The sequence below is a fragment of the Meriones unguiculatus genome, chromosome 10 (assembly GCF_030254825.1).
Source record: "Meriones unguiculatus strain TT.TT164.6M chromosome 10, Bangor_MerUng_6.1, whole genome shotgun sequence".
Classification (NCBI taxonomy): Eukaryota; Metazoa; Chordata; class Mammalia; order Rodentia; family Muridae; genus Meriones; species Meriones unguiculatus.
Window position 1 is genome coordinate 97,916,110 of NC_083358.1, and position 17,843 is coordinate 97,933,952.

The 17,843-nt window shown below is 48.9% G+C and overlaps 1 protein-coding gene across 2 annotated transcripts in view; it reads left to right on the forward strand.

Moving 5' to 3' along the window:
• The first annotated feature begins 3,890 nt into the window (after positions 1-3,890).
• Positions 3,891-17,843, forward strand: part of Slc6a17 (solute carrier family 6 member 17) — a 45,884-nt gene continuing 31,931 nt past the window's right edge. Inside the window, exon 1 of one of the 2 annotated variants that reach the window (XM_021631661.2) lies at positions 3,891-4,227. The gene's annotated coding sequence lies outside the window, so the exon portion shown is untranslated. Of the gene's footprint in view, positions 4,228-4,554; positions 4,579-17,843 lie in introns of those variants that run through there. The other variant, XM_060392910.1, reaches the window with a different exon arrangement.

Consider the following 17,843-nt stretch of genomic DNA (forward strand, 5'->3'; position numbering starts at 1 on the left):
CATGCCATGATCCCTCCCACCAGTGACACCTTTCCAGCGTCATCTACGACTCACTGCAGTTCTGACGCTGTGGGTTGGCTTTCCCTATAGAAAGTTCTGCAACATTCACTGTCCTCCCAAGTCTTGCCTCCCTGTTTTCTTTTCTGACTGTCCTCAGGCTCCTCCCTCAGAAGTCAGTCCTTCCTCTGAGACTCTCTCCAGACCATCTCTACCCTTCCTCTGGATGGTCTTGGCCACACCCTCTCTGGTTAGGACTTGAAAATTTGTCTCCAGCATGCTTTTGTGGTATCCATATTTCTAACTACTCCTCAGCTGAGGATAGACATGATCTCTGCCTTTGTAGAGCTTCCACATCAAGCAAGGAGACCAAATCAAGTAGCCAGTCCATCTTTAAAACCCAGTCACAGAAAGAGAAAGGTTGCAGAGGGGAAGATATCCACTTGAGAGGCTGGCGTCATTCTTCTCCACAGTCAGAAAGATATGGAGGTTTCTGCTGGCTGAGTGGACAGGAAGCAAGGGAAGAGGAGGAGGGGCCTTGGCTGATTCCTGGCAGAGGGGGCAGATGGGCCTGAAGCTTGAGCCAGGAAAGCGTGGGAAGAGTGGGAAGAGCAGAGAGAAGGCTGGTGGAACAAGTGGGCTGCAGGAAAGTCAGGGAGGGAGGAGTGATAGATGAGACCGGAGACAAGAAAAGGCTTCGAGGCTCTGTGGACGTGAGAAGGGCACCGTCGCATTTTCACTTCTAAAAGATTCCACTTTTGTGGAGAAAAGAGGTGAATCTGGAATTTGAGTTAGGAGAGTATGGGTTTCCAGCTGGGTGATGGCTACAGTTTAGACTAAGATTGTGACAGAAGAATTAAAGAGAAGTGGCCAGGCTATAAAGGCAGTTAGAAGCTAAGACCTCCAGGATGGATATCATGAAGGGATAAGAAGGAGGGGCCTTTCAAGGTGACGATTGACTGGATTTCTGGATGGGAGACTTGGAGGTGGGACAGAAAGCAAAATGTTGGCTGTTTTGCAGGAGGGGGAGGTCTCTGAATAAGGAAACGATTTTGAGAGACATGTCTGGAAAGGCAGAACAAGGAATTGAGTGTGCAGAGCTCAGAAGACTCCAGAATGAAGATATCAGCAACAGAGACGATGGTTTAGGAAATAATCAAGACTGACAACGGGACAGGACTCCGAGAAGTCCAGTATATAAAGGTCAGCAGGAGAACTATAAGAGGTGACCATAGGGTAGACGTAAATGAGAGTAGGGACTTAAAGAAGGAGAGGGTTCTAAGAAAGCACTATAGAAAGGTCAATAAATAAGGAAAATGTCCTACAGATTTAGTGAAATCAGAGGTCATTGAGGAGACCCATCTTGACATCATGCTAGAGCAGAGTTGACTAAAGAGTGAGGGGAAAAGGATGAAATGGAGGACAGAAAATTTGGAAGGAGAAAGTTGGGGTGACTTTTAAAGGAGATATTTGAACATGCTTTAAAGATGCAGGGAAAGACCCAGTGGCAAGGGAGAGGTTGATGAGCCAGGAGATTCTAGGATGGCTAATGTTGACTGAGATGGTCAAGAACATGTAGGCTTGGGGTTAAGCAGGCTTGGATTCTGACAGCAGGGGAGGTTCCCCTGCTCTCACGGGGATTGGAGGGAGGGAAAGATGCAGCTGCTAGGCAGGTAGGTGCAGGAGGGGCTGTCACAACTGCTCAACTGGAAGAGCTTCTGAGGACAGAAGCAGTTTCTGAGAGACAAGGGAGGATATGGACAGGTAAGAGAAGTGGTTGATAGAATAGAAAGTTGGGGATAGCCTTGACTAGAGAGATGAATCAATGGACCATAAAGCTACATGGGGCCATTGGGATGTAACAAGCCCATTCAAGGCTGGTGACCATGAAGGCAGAGAGAGATGGGTTCATACTGTGATTTTTTTTTTTTAATTTCCAGAGAACTTTGCGAGAAGAAACCAGGTATTGTGTTTACTCAACATTAGGTCTGTCACCAAGCAGATGTGATGATACAAGGGCTTTCATACCCAATAGACAATAGGCATGTTCTCAGCATGCCTCACAGCTAGAATGTCTTTACCTTCTTTCCCAAATCTCCTCTTTCTAGTTTTCGTTTTGTTTTGGTGACAATAACGATCACCTAATAATAGTTATTTATCAAGTGCATGTGATATCAGATAACTTAAAATAATCATATCATGTGATCATCACAACCACTGCATAGGGTATATATTTTCTTACAGTATGCGCCATTTTATAGATATGGAAACTGAGGCTCAATAGGTTGTAGATCTTACTTGAGGTATGTAACAACAACCTAGATAAAAACCTTAGGTTCATCAGACTCAAAAGTTCTTTCCTGTCACTACACTAACTCTAGAGACCCCTTTCCTTAGACCACCTTTATCTGATGTTTTCCTTCCTCTCGCCCCCTCACAACATATCACTGCATTTGTTCACCTCTATCACATCTCTTACATCACTTGCTTCTTCCTTCCATGTACCTCCATCCTGCCAATTTCCTGGTTAAGTCCGCCAGAACACAAGGGCAGGGATCATGACAGGTCTTGTCTGTTCTGTCTTCAGGTCTGCAACACTACCCGGCAAACAATAGGCTTGCTTAAAGATCATTCTCGGTGGGCATCTCTAATCTCCGGATGTCTCGTGGGCCAAGGAACTGATGGCTTTTTGTTCCAATCTGTTTCGGTAGATCTTTGCCTAGTGAACTGGTGGACCTTTACACAGTGAACTGGTCTGGAGGGCTCTTTTGTTTGCTGTCTATTGGGGCAAATCACCAGCAGGTTTTCTTGGAGTCCATTATAAAACGTTAGGCTTTCCTAAACTGGAGGCTCCTCCCTTAGGACTTGAGGCTTGAGAGAATCCGATCTGGATATGAAGCATGTGCCATGTGCTGTGTCACACGTAACACAAATGCTTTGTCTCTGGCTCTGGGGTTTTGTGTCAGTATCCAACTAGTTGGGCAGTGATACTGGAAGCACAAGATCTCTGACTCCTCAGAGTTCTCCCTTCTAATCTTCATCAATTTTCTCTAGGTTAGTTAAGACCATCTCACCTCCTCCATCCCTCCCAAACAGGTACCTGCCTGTGATAACCAAAGGTCCCCTAGAACAGAGACAATCATTTCAGATTTCCCAAACAGAACTTCCAGCCAGGCAGGTCCTGTCACCACGTCTAACTTCACCCCTCATCACCCCCTAGCCCTGCTCCAGCTCAGGCAACCACTTGTTTGCATATATTCTTCACTTTGGCGTTTGCTCTGGGCACACTGTCCCCTCCACAATGGCTGCCCTTTCCCGAGCTTTATCTATGTCTATAATCTCCTTTGGGGCCAGCATCCTTCAACACCTTTTTGATACCCAGTCACAATTTCCCTCTCTCTCATTGCCCCCACTTTACTCATTTGTCGAGGTTCAGGGTGGTAGGATGGAAGAGTGACGGAGGGGAAGGGTAGCCCAAAGGTAGGAACAGAGGAAGCATCCACAGGGGGATGGAAAGAATAACCACCAAGTGGGATTAGATTCCTCAAAGAGGGTCAAACGGAGGTGGAGTCTATAAACACAGGTAAGGTCCAGGACTCAGAAGGCCTTTGGCCGTGGGGGGCCCATTTTCCGGGGAGTAGATGCCCTAATGAGAGTCTTCGGGTCTCAAGAGGCTGCGCTCCGCAACCCCTCCTCTGCTCCCTGCCCACCCCTCCGCCTGTGTCGGCCATCAGAGCCTCGCACGCAGCCAGGAAGCCTGGCATTGACGCGGGCCCGCGCGTGAGTCAAGCCTGCGTCACGGCGCCCCGCCGCCAGGGTGGCCTTTCGGAAAGCGAGGGAACGGTGCGCGCCGCGCTCCGCCCAGCTCCGTTCCGCTCCGCAGAGCCGACGCGGACAGGGCGCGGGGAGGGCGGCACTCGGCCGGGGCCTTCGCACCACGCGCTCCCTCCGCGGCGAGACCTGGGCCCCGGGGCGGCTCCCCAGAGCCCCGGAGCGGGCGAAGGGAGGGAACAGGCTCAGGACTGGAGGCGAGGGAGGGAGCGAGCAGCCGGCCTGGGTCGCGTGCGCCGGCGCGCGCAGCTCCGGGTCCCCCCAGCCCCGGCAGGGGCCTGTCGCCGCCTGACTCCACTTGCCCTCGGGAAGGACGGTACACCCGCGACCCGTCGGGGGACCACGGCCGCTCCGCGGGAATCCAGGGGCAGGGTCCACGCGACGGCCCACGCGGCACAGGTGAGTCGCCGTCCGCTCCCGGTCTGGCGTCTCCGGGCTAGCCTCCGCAACTTTGCTCGCTGCGGCCCCGCCCCAGCCTGGAAGGCCGGAGGGTCCCCGGGCTAGGCGGCGCTCCTCCCGGTCCGCTCGACCCTACGCGGGAGCCGGGGGCTCCTCCCGGCGCTCCAGCCACCGTTGCCTGGCGACGGAGCCCCCGGTCGGCGACGATCTGGCGCGTCAAGGGTGTTAGGCAGCTCCTGCACAGGTTGGACTTGAGCTTGGGCTTCTGGAGCTCAGGATGCCCCAGAACTCCCGAGGTAACAGGACAGCTGCAGAGGCGAGCGCCGGCGGAGGACCAGGGAGGCCAGCTCGGTGGGTTCCTTTGCTTGGAGCGCCCCCAGGGCGCAGCTCCACGGGGAGGCTCCGGCGAGGCTGGCGACCCCAGCCTCAGTCACTCGGCCTCGGGCCCGTGACCTTGACGGTAACATTGGCTGGAGAAGCAGAACGTCCGCGCCCGAGATGAATACTTAATTCTCCGCCCTGGGGCTGCTGCTCAGTGAATTTGGAGCTAGAGTGGAAGAGCCCTTCCTCCCTTGAGGGAAGCGCTTCTGGGGACCGGAAGGCAGAGATAGGAGACATGCACAGGGGGCCACAGTCTAGAGGGGCCCGCTGTCTGGAGAGAGGCCTTCGCCACATTTATACCTGTGCAGACGGTGCTCTGAAGAGATGTTCGCAGTACCCCAAGGGGCGCGGCTGCCTGGGAAGGGAGCCTGGTGCTTCAATTCTCTCTAAAGCCCAAAGAGCTCTGTCAGGGCTATGAGTTCAGAAGTTCTGAGGCTACTCAGGACCCAGTTGATGTCAACTGGGCTTTGATTCTTTGAAAATTTCCCTCCCTCTCTTTCTCCCTCCCTCTCCCCCTCCCTCCGTTTCTTCTGCCTCCCTTCTCTCCTTCTCTCCCATCCTTCCTCTCTCCCTCTTTAGAAATAGTTTAATGGGCCATGTGGATTAGGAAATGTCTAAGTAGAGCTACTTTGGAAGGCAGTCCAGCTGTGAACAAGAGGCACACTGGGTCGGGATGAGGAAGAAAGATTGCCATTGCTCCTGTTAGCAGGAACTTCCGGGAATTGAGAAAATCCTGGGCCGGCTCTATAAAAAATTGCACAAAACTTTATTATCTGTCAAGCTTTGGTGGGCTTCAGACTGGTTGGCGCTTAAGCACTTTGTGCCTTCCAGGGTTCTCACATTATACCATGGCCGGTAAAGTAGGTCCATCTCCTGGGAGAGAAGGACTTTCAGGTCACACTGGTTGCCCTTGGCTATGGGCAAGGCCATCAGAGGTTGTAGCTCCCGCGTTCCCCTTTCTCTAATGGAGCAGCCGTGGCTCGGTAGGTGGTTGAGTTGAATAGAGAATTTCTGCAGCTTGGCTACAGTGACTCAGTGCAGGAGGTGAGTCGTGCCCACCAGCTCTGATTGCAGTCTGCTTAGCCTGCGTCACACGGAGTCGTGTGTCAGCTATTTGTGAGTTCCTTGGAGTTCTTTAGCAGGGCTCGTGAGCTGGAATAGCCTGAGCTCCAAGCAGTGTAGGGGTGGGCAAGCCTTCAGAGTAATCTCAGCTGCTTGCTTTCTGTTAACAAGGGCCTGTTGAACTCTGTCCCCGTGGGGATTGTGAGCGAGTGGGACCAGGCTGCAGAGGAGGTCCTGTGCTGGTGGTCACAGTCTGGCCTAGTGCTCCATCACGTGCCAGCCCAGATGTTGGGTTCCCACCTCTTCCCTTATGGATCACAGCCAGAGAAGATTTTCCCCCTCTCTCTGCTGTGCTCCTGAGCATGGTGTGTGTGTGTGTGTGTGTGTGTGTGTGTGTGTGTGACAGTAGCCAGATCCTGCATGGTTGAAACCACAACTCAGCTTTAAATGGACCCAATTCCAACTTTCAAGTCTCCTCTGCATGGGGGAGCTGCAACAGGAACTAGGCTAGTATGAGGTAAGTAGTATGACCATCTACAAAAGCTCCAACGGAGAAGCCTGGCATCACTGGCATTCTTTGTGACAGCAGCCTGTTCCCAAGCTGGGGCGCCTGCTGAGTATTCCAGAGGTTCTTTCTCCTTGAGTGGGTCTTGCCGTCTCCCTACCTGCATGCCCTATCTATAACAGAGCTGGAAGCTTCAGAAGAAATGCTCAGCAGAACTGGTGCTGCCTTTTCCTAGAGAGGAAAGAGAAGAACGGGTCTTCCACTTTCTTAGGGGGACTCTGAACTTCTTGCTCTTTCCCTTTAGAAAGTGTCCTGACCTAGGGCGGACCTCAGATGCATTCACATCAAGAGTGAAAAACATATCTTCCTACCCCCAAAGTAGCCAGTAAAGGTCCAGGGGACCCCAGTTGGCTACTGGAAGTGAGTGTTTTCATTGTATGATCACTCTGAAGTCAGTGCCTTCCCTATTTTGTCTGGAGCCATGTTGCATGGCTGATAGAAACTGACATGAGAGGATTCAGGGCAGCAGCCTTCTTCCTGGTGCTCTTCCCTCCCCTCAAACTCTCCTGTCCAGTTTTGCTAGTAGAACCATTCATCATTACTCCCTTTAAAACTGCTAAGATAAGCAGCAGAAGAGTTTTAAAAAGAAGGATGGATTGGAGGCCCTAACCCTCCACCCCCTCTCCACAAAGTCTAACTCATCATTGGCTTCCAGGCTATGCTGCAGGAAATCCTGATGGCCAAATAGCTGAGAACCAGGGTGGGGAAAACAAAACAAACAAACAAACAAACAAACAAACAAAAACCTTTGCATCTCAGAACCTATGCCAGCCTCTTCTGATCAGCATCCTAGGCTGCCAGAGATAGGAAGCACAATCCTGAATTGCTGGTGTATTGTCCCAGACATAAGGGAGACAGTGTTGTGAGGGAAATGCCTCCTGTCTTCCATGCCCCTTCTGTCCCTCCCCTCCCCTCCCTTCTGCTCTTCTACCCCTCTTTTTCTCAGATAGTGTCTCAGGTGGCCCAGGCTGGCCCTCCACTTACCATGGAGCTGACAGTGACCTTGAACTCCGGACCCCTCTGTCTCCCTCAAGCCAGGCTTGCACATGTACAGTAGCACACACATGCTTTTTAGCAGGGAAAAGCAAAGTTCCGGACTGCAGTGCTCCATGTTGCGGCTGGCACGCACAGATAATACCCAGGTTTTTATTGAGGCCTCTGTGCTGTGCTAAATGCTCTCTTTGCAGGCCGTCCTATTCAATCATCCCCGGCAATCCCAGGAGATAGATATTGCGATCTGTTAGTTCACAGATGTGGATTTTGGGTTCAGAGAGGTTAACTAATTTGCTCAAGGTCACTCAGATTAGTGAGTGACAACCTGATCACCGGTGCTTGCTTCTGTCAGACTTCAAATTTTGTGTTCTTAACCAGTGTGTGGTGTGCTTCCAATAACAAGTTCTTAATAAATGTGGCTGACAGTGGAGGCATTTATCAAAATGAAGGTTTATTAAAATCTGTGGGCTCTGCTCTTCAAACTAGCGCCCTGGGAAAGAGAGAATTAAATCTCTACCAGTGGGAAACTGATTGAAAATGACCAGACCCATACTGCCAAGGTTTAAGGAATCTGACATTTGGTTCCAGATGAGTTAGAATCCAGAAAAAGACCCCAGGCTCTTTCTTGGTGCTCTGATCCTCTCTTTCTCTTCCTGACTTTACTGCTTCAGATTTCACTCCCCTATAGTTTGTCCACTCAGGGCTTGTGCCTGGAGCCTGGATGTATGAAGCCGAGCAGGTTGGATGCTGCCCTGAGAATCTCTGTGTCTGCAGAGTCAAAGACAGCAGGAGCTGATGGGAGCTCTGGTGTGTTGGGTTTCCCTGATGGACAATACGTGGCAAGGATTTGCAGTCTCTGATGAGGCCCAGACCCCAGAGCCAAACTGCTGGCACAACAAGCTTATTTACTGCAGCTGTTGTCAGGGGCTGGTGAGGGGGATACTGCTGGCTTCCTGGTCACTACCCATGGAGACTCTCCTCTTCTGAAGCCTCTACTACTTGTGTCATTGACTGCTCTAGGAAAATAGGCACCTGGTTCCTCCTCCCTATCTGTTTCTTCTCTCTCTCTGAGAAATTGCCATTTCCAGAGGAATAGGCTCATATTGTCCTAGCTGGCTTCCCATCCCCAAACCAAAGGAGAAGTTCCTGTAAGCAAGGCTAGATAAGTGAAATGTAAGTATTAATGGTCCCCTGCCCAAGCACACAGAAGTTACCCAGAAGCCTTTGCTTCAGGGGCAGCCATTTTGTGAAGATGCAATCTACTGGTAATTCTTTCTTCTCTCCTTCTTTCCATGAGTAATTAAAAATACATGTATTAAGACATCCATCAATGTGCAAATCCAGTTATTTAAAAACACATAATTATATATTCACTGTGCACAGACAGCTCATATGTGAGAAAGGAAGTATGAAAAGCTCAGAATTATTACTGAGTCACTAAAGTATTCTTATCTCAGAACCAGGTATGTTTTGTTAGAGAATATTTCTGGATCCTGTAAGTCTTAGGCTGCCTCAGTCTACACTTTGGAACTGAGGTGTAAAGACCTGTTTCTTCTGTAGTTCTTGTGGGTTGGGAGTGAGGCATACTAAGGGCCAGGGGTACCCCAGACCTCAGCCTTGGCACAGTGTTCTAGAGCTCATCCTATAGTTCATCTGAAGATAGCAAGTGGCCTAACCCCACCCCATCATGTATATCTCCTGGTTTAACTAGAATTTCTTATGTAGTACTTACTAATGTGCCACCCGTTCCTTTGCAAACAGAAGTACTCAAATCCATTCTCCCCAGATTCTGTTGATTATATTTTTCTCTGTATAGGACTTGCAGACCTGTGTGGTTTAAGGACCCACAGGAGCTGTAAGCAGAGTAGAAGAGCTGCTCACAAAAGATGGGAATGTCACCTCATCCGGTGGGCCCAGCAGGTGCTGCCAGGGGAGAAGTCAGTGAGGACTTAGACCCTCTCTTCTGGTGGAATCTAAGGGAAGGAGAGCTCATGTTTTTCTGCTGGGCAGAATGGCTGGTGGGCGCTGTCCACGGTCCTGCCACACCCAAAAGCCAACTGCTTATAACAGCTAGGAAGAATCTGCTTGACCAGGGCCCCAAGCACAGTATTCTCTTAGTTTTGGAGAAGAACTCAAGGGATCAAGGAAGCTCTTGACCTCAGGGAGATGCCATGGTCCATGAGGTTTGTATATTGAGCCTGTGGAGAAGGATTTGGGTGCACCATTTTGCAAGGCAGCAGGGCTATACAACAGAGCTTCCCAATTGGTGCCTGAGGGTGTATATATGATCCAGAAATGATGATGCCCAAATCTCTTGGAACAACTTTGGGGTGGTCCAGGGTTGTGAAGCCTCCTTCACTTACCATAATGTTCCAGACCAGTATTATTTTTTTTATGCACCATAACTTGTAAACTGTTGGAAAATACTGGCTCATGAGAAAGAGCAAGAGCTTGGTAGATCACAATTTAAAATGCAGCTGTTGTGCTTAGTGGCTGGGTACCTTGTGCATGATGGTGAGAGTTTCTTTCCCTAGGAATCTTCATCTATCAAACAATGATTGCACTTTCTGTAAGTCATTATGAACATAGTAGGTCGCTGTTGTAACTTGTTCCCAGTAAGGAATACTTTCTTGCCCAGCCGTCCACCAAGCTGCACAGAGGGCTGGTGAGGAAAGAGATCCAATCCTTCTTGTTCTCAGAAAGGAGACGCCATGTGGGGACTGTAATTAAGGGTTTCTGATTACTATTCCTTCAAGTGCTCTTCAGAACTCTGCTGGGTAACACAGGTAATTGGACACCCTGATCCCTCTGTGTCTCTTTGAAACAAGAGAAAATAATGAGTTTAAGAAAATCCAGGCCAGAAGATTTGGGAAGATGCTAGGAGGCCCATCTGCCTTCATCATGAGTCCCTGTAGGTAGGGAAAGAAGAGAGTAAGGCCTTAAGTCATTCACTTTAGTTTTCATAATCAAATTTTAACCTTTTCTTTTTTTTTCTCTTAAAACTCGCATACACATAGACCTTCTGTCCGGGCTCTGTTGTTGTCCTTCAACAACCTGTTTACTTTTCTTGAAAACTTATACCTCATGCAGCAGCCTGATCCAGGTCAACACCATCTTTCCCAGTTTCTCTGGTTGTTGAATTACAGACAGCTTTTGGTCTTTAAAAACAATCGTGTTAGATTCTATCTCAGCTCACAAATCTCTGAGATCTTTCTGCTAGCCTGAAAGAAAATCCAAGCTGTTTTTCATAGCTGTAGGCCCTGCCTGCTCTGGACATCACCTGCCTTCCTGCCTCAATCCCTCCCAACATCCCTTACTCTGGGTTCTCTGGTCATAAACATTTCTGTTGCTTACATTTGCCAAGTACCCTGGCTCTGTCTCTGACCCTTGTGTTTTTTGGTTCCTCTATCTTGAATGCCTTCCCAGGCTATCTGAATGGTTCACTCTCTTTCTCTATTTAGGCCCTTCTGTTACCTTATCAGAGAATGCCTTCTTAATGTACTATACCCCATAACATCCTTGCCCCAACTCCTTTCCTGCATACTTTATATTATATATCATGTATTTATTAGTTTCCCATCATGAGAATATAGATCCCACAGGGAAGAGACATAGTTTCCTCTGTTCTCTGCTGTCCCAGAACTGGCCTGACACATAGTGTATATCTATTGAAAGAAATAATGGAAATGAAGGAAAGAGAAAGGAGAGAAACAAAAAAAAATCTAAAAATGTATTTTTAGTAGCTCCTCTAATTTATAGGAATCTGGACTCCATTCTTCTAGCCCAAGAGGGCAGTGGAAAGTCATTTCAGTAGTGACCACATCAGTGGGTTACTGTGTTCCTGTTCTGCATCTATTTCAGGGCATCATAGGACTACAGGTGGATGTACCTATTTAAGCCAAATTCCTGCCTTTTCTCAACTGAAGGAGCCAGCCAGTATTGGCTTATGGGGAGTGGAGGGGCTCTGTTGACCACAGTCCTTATGCTTTTATATACATGAATTAGGGGTTTTCACCCTCATCTTTTCAGGTCCAGAAGCTGGAATCAAAAAAGGCTGCCTACTTGTCCAGAGAGTCACTGCTGGTAAGTGGCAGAGCAGGACACATGCTTATGTTTTCTTGCTTCCAACCCTCATGTCCTCCTATGATTACAGCCAAGCTGGGGGTCAGGCCCTGGAGTCAGACCATGACAGGGCAGATAGATCCAGGGGCCTCTTCTTTTTCGATGATGCACTAGTTGCCTTCTTCCTTCAGTTCCAAAATGCATGTTTATGCTCGCTGATACGTCTTAGAAGCAGGACGCAAACAATCAATGTCCATTTCAAAATGGCAGCTGGTCTGTGGCAGGGGTGACCTAGTTCCATTGGCCCAAGATCTAAGGATCTTGAACTCAGTGAAACATAGGCAGTACCTTCCAGCCTGCACTTCTTCATTTGCAAGATGTGGATGTCAGTGGTAATTCTCCAGTTACAATTATGGAGGGGTTAGGCAGACAATGGCTGAGTGGTGCTTAGCACTGTGGCTTCCACAGAGATGGGAACTGAAGCAGTGTGAGCTGTGTGATGCAGCTGTCCTTGTTATTGCTACCCCCTGCTATCTCTTCAGAAGTCTCCCAGAAGACATCTCAGAACCTAATGCTGTCAGGGTGAGCTCGCCTGGGTGGAGCAGCGTGCCACCCATCTTACATACTGAGCATGCGTTTCCCCCTCATATGAAATGGCAGAAAGGAACCAAACGATCTTGTTTACACTGGCCACGCCCACATCCTCTGGTGCCAGTTTCTCCGTGGACCATCTGCCCCTTTCCCTGCTGCTTTTCTTTCTTAACTAAGAAAACAAAATTTTAGCCACACAGAACACATTCAGCAAATATGACAGGAAGGTGGAGGGCACTGTAGAAGGTACAATGGACTCCTTGGCCTCATTTGTTGATGGGGCCACCCCTCTCTGAGCCCCCTGGCACTGTGCCACACAGGGCCCATCCACACTTATTTCTGAGATGAGGACGAATCCCATCTTGGTGTACTTTGGTTTTTAAACTTCCACCTGAGGACATCCTTGGGGCATGACATGTTTTCAGAAAAGAAGATTGCATCAGAAATAACACATATTCAAGCTATAAAACTCAGACTGGGAAAAACTCTGAGGGGAATCCAAAATACAGGTTCAATTTTTTTTTCATATATTTATTGAGCATGTATTCATAGAAGAACATCAGAGTTTGGTCTTACCAACAAGGAGCCCAAAACATAAACTCAACAAGGCTGTGAAATAGAATGATCAGAAAAGTCACCATTCCCTGTATTTGACTCATCAAGGAGTCTCTGCCCTCTTCTTCCTTCCACCCATGTGGCAGCCAGATGTAGTTGGTAGGTAAGTGATGTTCTCTGTTTTACAGATGAACGAGGAAGAGAAAGTTGGCTTCTAAGTTCTGGGTCCTCCACAGATGCTCAGAGAGCTGCATTTGATTAGCACCCTGGCAGGGGCCTACAAGCTTCTGGTGGGGCTCCGTTGTCCCCCTGGTCCACTCTGCTCTTCTTCACCCTGCCCCCTTGTTTTAACGGCAGCAGTTGACATTTCAACATGGGAAGAAGGTTGTTCTCGGAGGGTGGGAAAGCAAGGACTCCAGAAAATCCACGGGGATTTGTAGAGTGAACCCGTGTGTGACAGGCAATGGCTGTCAAGGAACAGTGAAGGGTGGGCATGAGGCTGACAGCTTGACTCCCGCATTCAAGGAGTGTCGTGTTTGGAAAAGGAACTGGGACATACGAACAGCTGACGGTCCCAGGGAGCCAAGGTAGTCCTATGGAGTATGCGGAGAAGGGAAGTGGGACGGCCCGTTAGTGCTCGCTTGAAGAATTACCGAAGGTGTTACTGAGGTCTGGTGAAAAGGTGGACCCAGGAGGCTGCTGGACATTGAAGACATGGAAGGGTTTCAGCAGAGGGAAGAATTGAAGGCCAGCGTTGATGTGGACATGGAGGGAATCAAATGCCCTGAGAAGGGCTATGGGTTCTCTTTAGAAGGTGCGCGCGTGCACACACACACACACACACAGACACACACACACACAGACACACAGACACACAGACACAGTAAAAGCCATAAGTAGGATGGCTAAGAGAAGTGATAAGAAACCTACCAAAGACTTCTAAGCAAACAAAGGGCGTGAAGCAGAGCAGGGTGCTGGGGTCATGACAGAGATGAGCATGCCTGCAAGACTTCATGGCATTTGCATGGAGTGAGAGATGGAGGAATTCAGAATGGAGTTGGGGGTCCCTGAACGTGTGTCCTGGGAAAGGAAGTCCAAGGAAAGCTGCCCCAAAACCATGCAGGCTCTGTCAGCTTGCCTTTGGTGACTGTCAGATATTTGTAGAAAATAATTAAAAATAATATGGAGGACAATTTGTAGCTCTGATAGCAACCCACCCCATATTGGGCTGTGTAGAGAAGCTCAGAGGCTCTGAGGTAATTAGGAAAACTGCTGGGGTCATAGCCACTTGACACATGGTAACTAGGAAGCCACTAAGCATTCCCTGAGGGAAAAGGATCTTTGATTCCCCATCATGTATTCTTGAACTGGACCTTGGCCTTGAGGCCTAAAAGCTAGAGTTCAGGGTTATACACTTTAGGTGGCAGAACTAGGCACAGGACAGACTAGAAAACATGTGCCCTGGACTGTGAATAGTTGGGCTAACTGCCTGCTTTCCCAAAGACGGCGTCTTGTTCACTCGGCTTCTCTGGGGAGTTCATGCCTTACATGACCTGATAAAACCTTTCTGAAGAAGAGCTACCCCAGATCCAGAGGAACTGATCTAGCATCCTGGAAGAGACTTTTCCTCTGTTTTCAGTGGCTTTGGGGTAGGGGTGGGGCCTCAGTGTGTCCCCATCCACAGGGTGAGAACAGCCATGTCCTCCCTATGGCTGATTACCAAGGTGTGCTTGGACATTTGTTGTGGAGCCATTAGAGCTCTGGTAGGAGACATTTTTACCTGTCTCACTACATTTTTTTCCACCCCCTCTCCTTTAAAGAAGATTCACAGTTCACTGCTCAGTCCTGCTTTTCTCACACGAGCTATTCTCAGCTGCGAGCCGCATGGGTTGCTAAGTGACAAGCTGGCACTTGAAGGCTTGCTCTGCGCTCACTCGAGCCCCTCTGTGTTGTGCTTTAAGTAACTGAGGCGTTCCTTTCAGAGTACCGTGCGACTTCATCGTCTGATGTGCTTTCGTGAAAGACTTTACAATCTGCCCCATCTACTATGGGGGGGGGATAACTAGAGTATGTTTAGGCTGGCTGTTAACACCTCCTCACCCCCACTAGCAGAATCTCAGCTGATGGAGAGTGGCAGGACAGACAGACTGGAGAGCTGGCTGCACCCAGTATCTGGGCGGGTCATGTCTTGCTCATGCCTACATGCAGGAAGAATACTCTCTGGACGTTGCCTCCCTTGCACAGATGGAAACTGAGGTTTGGGAAGTTAGGGTGCAGACTCCCTTATCTGCTCATGGCTGGCCCTATGGGATGGGAAGGCAGAGCAGGGAGAGATTGCCCTCTCAGGATTCTAGCATCCCGGTTTGTCCTGGACTGTTTTAGTGCTGTTGACCATTTCCACATCCTGATCTGATCTGTCATAGACTAAGACAGTGCATGGAGTCCAAGCTTGGGCAGGGGTGTGAGGGCTAGGTTTAAGAAGCTGCTGGTACTACCTTCCTTAAAAAAAAATTATTTATTATTTATACAATATTCTGCCTGCATGTGTGCCTGCATGCCAGGAGAGAGCACTGGACATCATTATAGATGGTTGTGAGCCACCATGTGGTTGCTGGGAATTGAACTTAGGACCTTTGGGAGAACAGCCAGTGCTCTTGACCTCTGAGCCATCTCTCCAGCTCCAGTAACACTTTCCTTTTAAAGAAGCTGTATAGGGCTTCTGAGATGGTTCAGGAGGTAAAGGCAACTGCTGCTAAGCCTGATGGACTGAGTTCAATTTGCCCACATGGTGGAAGGAGAGAACCAACTCCCACAAATTGACCTCTGACCTCCACATGTGCCATGGCATGCATAAATATACATGTGTGTATACACACACACACACACACAAATAAACAAACACATTAAAGAAGGTGACTAGCCTGGAGAATGAGCAGGTACATGAGGAGACCTGTGAGGTGTGACCCATGCTCTGCACTATCCTTGGTCTGGGTGCTCCCGTCTGTAAGCAAAGTGCACACAGTTTACTGCTTGCTTTCCTGCATTCCTTGCCGTGGAACTCAAATGAAAGCCCATGGAGAGAAGCATTTGTGGAAACCTCTTAGAGTCCATGGCTCCTGTCCTGCACAACAAGTCTTGGTGTTCTGAGGGACACTTTGGAACAAACCTGTGACAGATGAGGGAACGGAAGCCCGGGCAGTTGATACACTTACACTGTGGTGCTGGAATCTGAGCCCACACCCATCATAGTCAGTACCCCATTCTATATTAGCATGCAAAAATGTTTTAAAATGGCTTCAAATGACCACAAATCCAATATATGAGCTATGGGCAATGTTTTTATTACTAATAGTAGTGCTTAACTTTTTTGTTTTGTTCTTGTTTTTATTTTTCCAGACAAGGTTTCTCTGTATATCCCTCAGTCATGGAGCACACTCTGTAGGCCAGGCTGGCCTTGAACTCAGAGATCTGCCTGCCTCTGCCTCAGGGGTGCTGGGATTAAAGGCATGTGCCGCCACCACCACCTGGCTTAGTCCTTAACTTTCATAAATAATGTTGCTGACCTTTGGGATCCATGCCTGGAGTGGCATGGTTGTTTGCTTGGCTCTTTCTGGCTCCAGGTTATGAATAGTGGGGTGCTAGTAAGGAGCCTCGGGAGGGCCTAGTTCTCGCTATTAAGAAAGAATGTTTCTGGGCTGGGATGTGGCTCAGGGGTAGAGCTCTTGCTTAGTGTGCACAAGGCCCTGGGTTGGATCACCATCACCACAATGTATGAAGTCGACTAGTGCCAGGCCTTCAGACTGCAGCTGTTGCCAGCTGAGTCCTTCCTTTGTGCCTGCCTCTGTGCTGGGTGCTTCCTTCCACCCATTTGCTATGCCTCCCAGCAGCTTTCCGGGAGAGGGAGCCTGTCCTGAAACAGAGCCATTTTCATCATGAGGAGATGGGCCCTTAGGTAAGGAATGGGTCTCGTCAAGGAGCACACAGTGAGTATTGGTCAAGTCCTCCAGTGATCAATAACTTATCCAGAATGCCTATCCAAGTCCCTGATGCTATTCCTGCCCTCTCCTCTCTCTGTGGCCATTTGGATAACGTTGCTGTTTTTTAATTATTTACACTACTTCCTTTCATAAGTAAGTGTGTGTGTGTGTGTGTGTGTGACTCTTATCTCTCCTAGTGCTTTCTCCTGTCATTCCCCTGCTGCAGAGCCACCATGATGCCTTTCCTGACTTCTCCCCTCCCCAGCATGGAGGCAGGTGGCTCCATTCCTCCAGTGCTGTTTTCTCTTTATGGCATACATCACTGCAGGCCATTACATTTGAAGTTTGTTTCTTTAGCATCTGGCCCTCTGAAAAATATGAGAACTCCACAAGAGGGTCTGTCTTGCTCCCTGCAGCATCACTTTCCCCGGATCAGATCCTGTTATGCCTCCTCCTTGCAACCCCTTCCACCAGATCAATAGTGTTAATCCTGACTTGATTAGTGGGATTCCCTGTTAGGGCGTCAAGAGGACCTGGGTAGGTTGAGCAATTTATTTCCTCCCTCTGAACTTTAGTTTTTACATACAGATACATGCATACCCACGTGTATGTATAGATATGCATACCTATATATCAAGTGCATATTGGGTGATTATAGGGTCCCTTAACCTTTAATTTTTCAGAATATGGTTCTGTCATCACCTGAAAATAATCATTGGATGTAGAACTTCCTGGTTGTGGCTACAGCCCAGCACTGCAGCTTACAAGGTCATATCAAAAGTGTGCATCCTGCAGACCCAGTGGTAAAGGGTTCCCTGGGCCCCTATTCCATAAGGTAGAAGACACTTTATGAGTAAGTGACATCAGGAGAAGGAAGGTCATGCAGCCCCAGGCGTGGCCCTGTGGCTGGTGGTCATGTAGCTATAGCTGTCCTCTGGATTTCCCACTGTCTTCTTCCTTTATACCGGAGTGTTGCTGATTTAAAATGGTGATAGTCTTTTTTTTTTTTTTCACATTAGTGACTAGAGCTACTACTCACCAGGTATTTATGGGGAAACATGTGCTCTAGTTGGTTAGCATCGAGATGAATTCCGTAGCTGCTGCAGATCTCCTCTGGTTTTCTTCACTTTGAGCCCGATGATCAGTAAATCAGACCTAATGCATTGCAGAATGCTCTGGCAAGTGCTGTGTGAGAAAGGTAGAAGGAGAGAATTCTAAGCCGGGGCATCCCAGTGATTGCAGTCCCCAGATCCCCAACCACTGTCCCTGGCTCTAATCTGCAGTAAAAGCCTTCAAATGAGTTGCAAGGGATTAGCAGGTTCCCAGAAAAGGAGTGCTTGTGAATGCCTTATGCTTCCTCCATCTGAGTGGCATGGGTCAGGGACCCTACTGCAAGTCTATGGGGACACTTATCCTGACATCCTGGGCTT